Below are 6487 nucleotides of genomic sequence, written 5' to 3' on the forward strand. Positions count from 1 at the left end.
ATACATTACTTCTTAGTCAACTTTGTTAACTTACGATCCTCTCTCTTGTCCTTGGTGATTGCTCGACTTCCTTTGACCAACTCATAAGTGTACCTTTCTGACTTTCGTCCCCAGGGGTTTTGAGTTCTTTTACCCCTAAGTACTATTCTCCACTTGCCATTTTATAACATTTTCCCTGGAGTTCTTAGAATATCCTTTCAGAAGTGTAAATCCATTCTATTTCTAAATCATCTTTTAGGAAGGCTTTTCCTTTCCCGAGGTAATCATGTCGGTATGACTGCACATTCATCTCCTCGAATACCTCTCAAGAGCCAGAAATCGCTTAGCATTTTTGCAAGACCAGCTTATTCTTTCTCAATTCATATTCTTATTCGTGGTTACTATTCTTCAATCCCACTTATCAGACTATAGTTTCAAACCCTCTACATTGGTCTTTTGTTCCGCACTATCATGCTCCATTTTTTTTTTTTCGTATACATGCTTTTGTGGTTCATCCGAAGGGTTCTTCACTGCCATCGTCGACCTAAATTTTTCCCTTGGATGACTTGGCTCTCTTTAGCAACATGCCTCCGTTGCTTACATTTTTCCTCTTCTCAGGGCATCATAATCCTTTTGTTTTTAACTCTTGTATACTCATTTTCTTCTTTTCCCTGATGTTATTGCATTAGGATTATCCAATTCGAGCTTTTAGAGAAAATAATGACAACTTGCCCTGTAGCAGTTGCCACTCAAACTTTAATACCTTGTTCAATCAGTACCTTTAACATATCGCAACATCGATTATCGGAGCACACATACTGGTATCGTATATACTTTTACTAACACCTTTCTTACAAGTATCCCCAATACTATTTAAACTCGTCCTAATGATGTAGCTAAATACGTCATCTCCCTCTTTGCCAAACCGGTCCACCTTATCTCTCACAATCATTTAGAATCTCCAACCATGAGGTTCACACGCTTCTAATTTCCCTCAAGCTATTCTAATTCCTCATCCTTCTCTTATGTCTAAATTTGTAGGACTTCTTAGCAAACTTCCCAGGGGGTCACCCATCCTAGTACTGCTCTCGGCCAAGCACGCTTAACTTCAGAGTTCTGATGGGATCCGGTGCGTTAGTGCTAGTATGATCGCATCCGTTCTGCTGCGTGGCCTTTGTCGTATTCCCTAAAACAAGTTAGAGTTCTAACAGATCCCAATAAAAATATTGTAATGGATCTCCCTCCGAATTGGAAAGGTCCCTTATTCTCCTAACCGAGCCAATGCTGGCTTAGCCTTCGGAACTCCCAATAACAACCATTAATCAACACGCACGACTGTCTTCTACTCCTAAATTTAAGATTCCTAGTGGTGGCCAAAACATCTTAGCCGCAGTTATCCATAAGTACTTTGCTTATCGGTTCCTCTAAAACTCCTGTCAACTATTAATGATATCTTGCAATAATTATAGACACATAAGAAATTTCAATAAAAGACTCATATACATATAGCCAGCCTATCCTGCTCTTGGTCTGGAGGGCTGTAAAGTGAAGTATCCTCCTCAGCGTCCTCCCGCCATCTACTGGTCTGGCCCTCTTCATCTCATTCATCCGATTTCAAGGGGTACGAATATCCTGGCAACTCCTGATTTACCGAACGCCAAGATAAAGGACTAGAATAATCGGTAACACTCATAGGCGTGGCCGCCCTAACATAATGCTCCACCGTAGGAGAAGATGGAGGGGTAAACTCTGGTACAACTCGGGAGCGTCCTCCACCGGCATCTCATACGAACCCTTAGACGGGTCCGTCTCATAACTATCGTCCGATAGGTCCTCCTCTATGGAAGTCATGAACTCTGGGGGATCGTCTTGGGGTCCTCGAAAGGGTTTATCTCAATAGAATAGCTAAAGCTCCTTCTACTCGGTCCTGGAATCTGGGGTCCCAAATCCACCCAAAGCCTTTTTGGCACCCCCACAATCTAAAGCCGATCTCTTCATCTCTTGTCAATCTGCTCCTACCTACAGGGAAAGAGGGTCAGAAACGGTCTTTCCTACACTCTGGCTCTATTGCACGATCTAAGATAGAAGGAAAGGTCAATGATTCCTAAATGCCCCGGAGCCTCCTATTTATATGAGTGGCCGGCTTCACACCCATAAACAGGACTCTACCAGACATGGTCTGTAGACAACCCCAGGACGAACTGCTCTAATACCACTTTTGTCACGACCCAACCCGATGAGCCGTGACGAGTGCCCGTCCACTACTAACCAAGAACTCTTATGCTTGTATCTACTTCCTACGGATTACCCTAAGACCATACACAACTCATAATTAAACCAGATCATACGCCGTAAAGTTAACATATCAAACCTTGCAGCAAATGTTCATAACCCGTGCGTCCATGGAAACAATCATACGTGCCAAGGATAACAATGTCGGCCGACTAGGCCACTACATATGCTGTAAAAAATAATAATAACTGACATATCTATACGACACTCCTACTATATAGTACTGTCTACAGACCTCTATGGAATATAAACTGTAGAAAAGACAGGACAAGGCCCTGTCATACCCATATATCTACCTAGCAAAAATAGCATACCAAAAAGGTTGCAGCTCCGGATCAATGGATCGCACTGACTGTGGCTGGGGGGAGATCCTACTGGCCTGGATCGTCTAGCTGGCCACCTGACCCTACGGGCATGAACGCAACATTTACAAGAAAGGACGTCAGTCCGAATAGTGTACTGAGTATGTAAGGCATGAACAATAGCACAATAAGAAATATGAAACATGACATGAGATAAAGGAACAACCTGTAAATCTGACTGTCTCTTAAGGCGGATATCATGCATGCTTAGCTTTTTCTTAGAAAAAAGTTTCTCATAATGTATACACAAAATAGTAATGCTGCAGAACATGCAGCCCGATCCAAAAGTATATCATATTGCCGCGGAACAAACAGCCCGATCCATAAATATATTATATAATAGTGCCGCGGAATGAACGGCCCGACCCATACCCATATATCCCGCATTTGGGCATCCCACGTCCAGGACGATGTCATAATATACGGGCTGATCGGATGGCTATGCGTATATAACGCCACGTAAGGTCGGTAACCCCCGATTATGTTATGGAACAATCATCATTGCTTTATCGTACCTTGAAGGAACAACGTAGGAATCATGAAATGAACTCCATAGTCTCATCATAGCCTTTAAAATCATAAACTTTGAAACTTCTAGAAATAGGATCATCATCATCATCATTGTCATCTTTAGCGTCATAAGAGACTTTAAGAATCATGAATCTTTAGCTTTTGGGGAATAAGGACATTATGGAAGACATGTATGGATTCACAAGAAAGAAATCATCATTGTCATCATAGCCCTCATGGAAAACATCTTGTATTTAATATCATAAAAACCTTGAGAATCATGAACTTCTAGCTTTTCAAGAACAAGGATGTCACGGAAGGCATATATGGAATTGTGATATAGGAATCATGCCTTTAGAAAGAAAGGGACTAGCCTTACATACCTTTTGGTCTCCTTAGTGATTCAACGTTTATCCTTCCAAGCTCGTAAATCTACATATAAACTATTCGTACTATGGTTAGGCTTAATTTCATATACTCATTCCAAGTCTTTGATTTAATTCCATTTAAAGTCTGTCGAAATTCATTCGGGCAGCATCTCCCCTATTTATATGCCTAGCTCAAAATCACGATTCAACAAACAACAACAACAACAACAATACAAACATCAACAACATCATTACCAACACCAATATACGTGATAAAACATCTCACGTGATGTTTTCCAAATTCTTCAACTAACGAACTTATTATAAAACTTTTTAGTAGTTTTACCTCCGTAAACAAATCGAAACTAATATTAATAAGGAGAACCTCATGCCTTACTCCCTCTAGTATTGCAATATCTTCACTTTCCACCTTGAATTTTACCTAAAACTCGTCGCTATACGATTTTATAATCGCAGCTATACGCTGTCTGGACTAGAATCTGGGGATTATACTCGATTTGCATTAAAATTTGGTGTTTGGAAGTTGGCGGAGGATTCCAGAAATTTGGAGAGATTTTCAGGGGTGGCTTTGAAGAAAATAATGTGGTAACCCATTTTTATAACATTTTAGGCACGGGTCGCACCGACCTAAAAATTGCTCAGCGCGTTCGCGCTGGGTTGTCTGTTACCCCTTCTGCGTGTTCGAGCAGAGAATTTTCCTGGACTGCCATCCCAGCTTGTAACATCCATATCTCCTTGCTCCGATACCGTATCGATGAGCGGTTTGGTGCATTGGGAACTAGACTTCGCGAACTTCACTTTCGGCTTTTATTTGACTCAAAACTCCTTGTCTATTAAAAGATATTCTTCCTTCAAGTTGGCCCAAGATTGCCCTTCACATTTTCTCTATAGCTTGTTATATGAACTTCAACCCTCATAACCATAAGATAAACACGTATAATCTCATATGCCTCCTGAAAGGTAGCTCGGATCTCAACCTACAAAACTACGGGGTGTAACAGTTGTCTTTTGATTCGGAAAACTTATGTACTTTCCTGATATATGCCTGGACTTATACTTCATTTAGTTGTTCTTGTACTAGTGACGCTAAATTCAGGGATGGTTGTACCTCTATTGTCATGTTTTATGAAAATAAGGATAACTAATATTTGAAATAACCTGAATGATTTCTTTCTCTACTTTAATTCCTTTGTTATTTTTCTAGCGGGTTGTGGATGGCTTACTAACTTGGTGGTAGTTAGTGCCTTCACGACTTATGAAATTGAGTCGTGACGAATCGGTATCAGAGCTGTAGGTTAATCGGTCTTAGAAGCACAAGAACAATGTACAGTAAGTCTTGAAGATCAGTACAGAGACGTCTGTACTTATCTTCGAGAGGCTGTGGGACACTTAGAAAAATTCCATTACTGCATTCCTTATCGTGCGTACTTGATTTTGGTAAGGTCTAAGATTCATCGTTCCAAATTCTCACTAATGGTGAGGACACATTTTCGGGTTCGGGCATGAGCGGCGGAGTGTGACATCGCGTAGTATTGTACAGGGTGTGTCACTGTGACAAGGACTTTATTTTGGGTACGAGTGACGGGCCTTGAGTTACTCGACGGAATAGAGGTGTATGAAAGGAATTCGAATGGATCATTCTCAATTATGGGACGAGCATAAGTGGTGGATGTGCTCATCTGGTAATTAGTGGTTATAGATTATTTAATTTTGTTTAAATAATTGGGTATAACCCTTTGGTAAAGGTCGGGTTTGCGGGTTTTTTCGATATCTCGTTAGTTTGATGGTAAGGGGTCATTGTGAGCAACAAGCCTATCGATTTTGCGAGACTACTCTGCCTATGAATTGATTGCTAAAATGACGTAAGTTTATTGGTAAGTCTGACTATATTTTAGACTTCTATAAGAGACGGTGATCTGTTAATAGGAATGAATCTAGCGAGGGATGAGTTTGAAGATTTAACTACTTGGGATATACTTATGGATAGTGTAAATATGGCTTTGGCTCAAAAGGTTCTACGATTAGTGGTGGATGTTAACTAATTCAAGTCGCAGTGTATATTTTAGAGGGTTATTTGAGGATCGGTGAAATTAGTTTGAATAAAGAGTAGTGGCCACCAAAGGACTTTGGACACTTATTTTGGGTCGGTAGACTCATGGGCCAGGATGGTATAACTATTAATCTTTTAAAGAGATTTTTACACGGAAACCAGTATGAGCTACATGACGATGTTGGTAGAAATTCGTGTGTAATAGACAAGGATCGCCCTTCAGGTTATGGACTACTTCGATGGTGATTGAGAGTTGCACTGGCGGTGATTAACTTAGTTGAATGACCAGGGTTAGTTAGTGTTTGTCACACCATAACCTTGGTAAGGCGTGACTGGCACTCGGCACCCTACGGGAACCGAGCGAACCAATTGTAACTCGCGTTTTCTGTATCTCGAAGGGCAACATAAGACCAAGGTACTATAAGTCATAGGGGCACAAGCCAAAAAGATAACATACTTATGCCTTCAAGCTAATCTCAAGTGCATGTGCCGGTGAGGCTATCCTTAATAATGATACAACATAGTATAAGTCGAGATAATTATAAGATATCTAACTGTGCATATTTGTCTACGAGCCTTTACCGGAGTACATGACATAAAGTGGATGGAACAGGGCCCCGCCATACCCATGCAAATGAATATACAGCCATGCTGATTGACAGGGCAACTCCGAAGCAAGTGGAGCGCCACGACTCTGACTGCTGAGCTGGTATCCTTACTGAAAGATCCGTCAAGCTGTATATCAAGACCTGCGGGCATGAAATGCAGTGCCCCCAACAAAGGGACGTCAGTACGCGCAATGTACTGAGTATGCAAGGCGAAAGAGTGAAACAAAATAGCCATATACAAAAGATGAGAAGAATAAGTATCAACCTGGCATTTCTGAACTACCGATGGAAATCTAG

The 6487-nt window shown here is 41.1% G+C and overlaps 1 pseudogene; it reads right to left on the reverse strand.

Moving 5' to 3' along the window:
• Positions 1-1019: 1019 nt before the first annotated feature.
• On the reverse strand, positions 1020-1136 carry LOC132634460 (5S ribosomal RNA; annotated as a pseudogene).
• Positions 1137-6487: the final 5351 nt, after the last annotated feature.

The sequence above is a fragment of the Lycium barbarum genome, chromosome 3 (assembly GCF_019175385.1).
Source record: "Lycium barbarum isolate Lr01 chromosome 3, ASM1917538v2, whole genome shotgun sequence".
Classification (NCBI taxonomy): Eukaryota; Viridiplantae; Streptophyta; class Magnoliopsida; order Solanales; family Solanaceae; genus Lycium; species Lycium barbarum.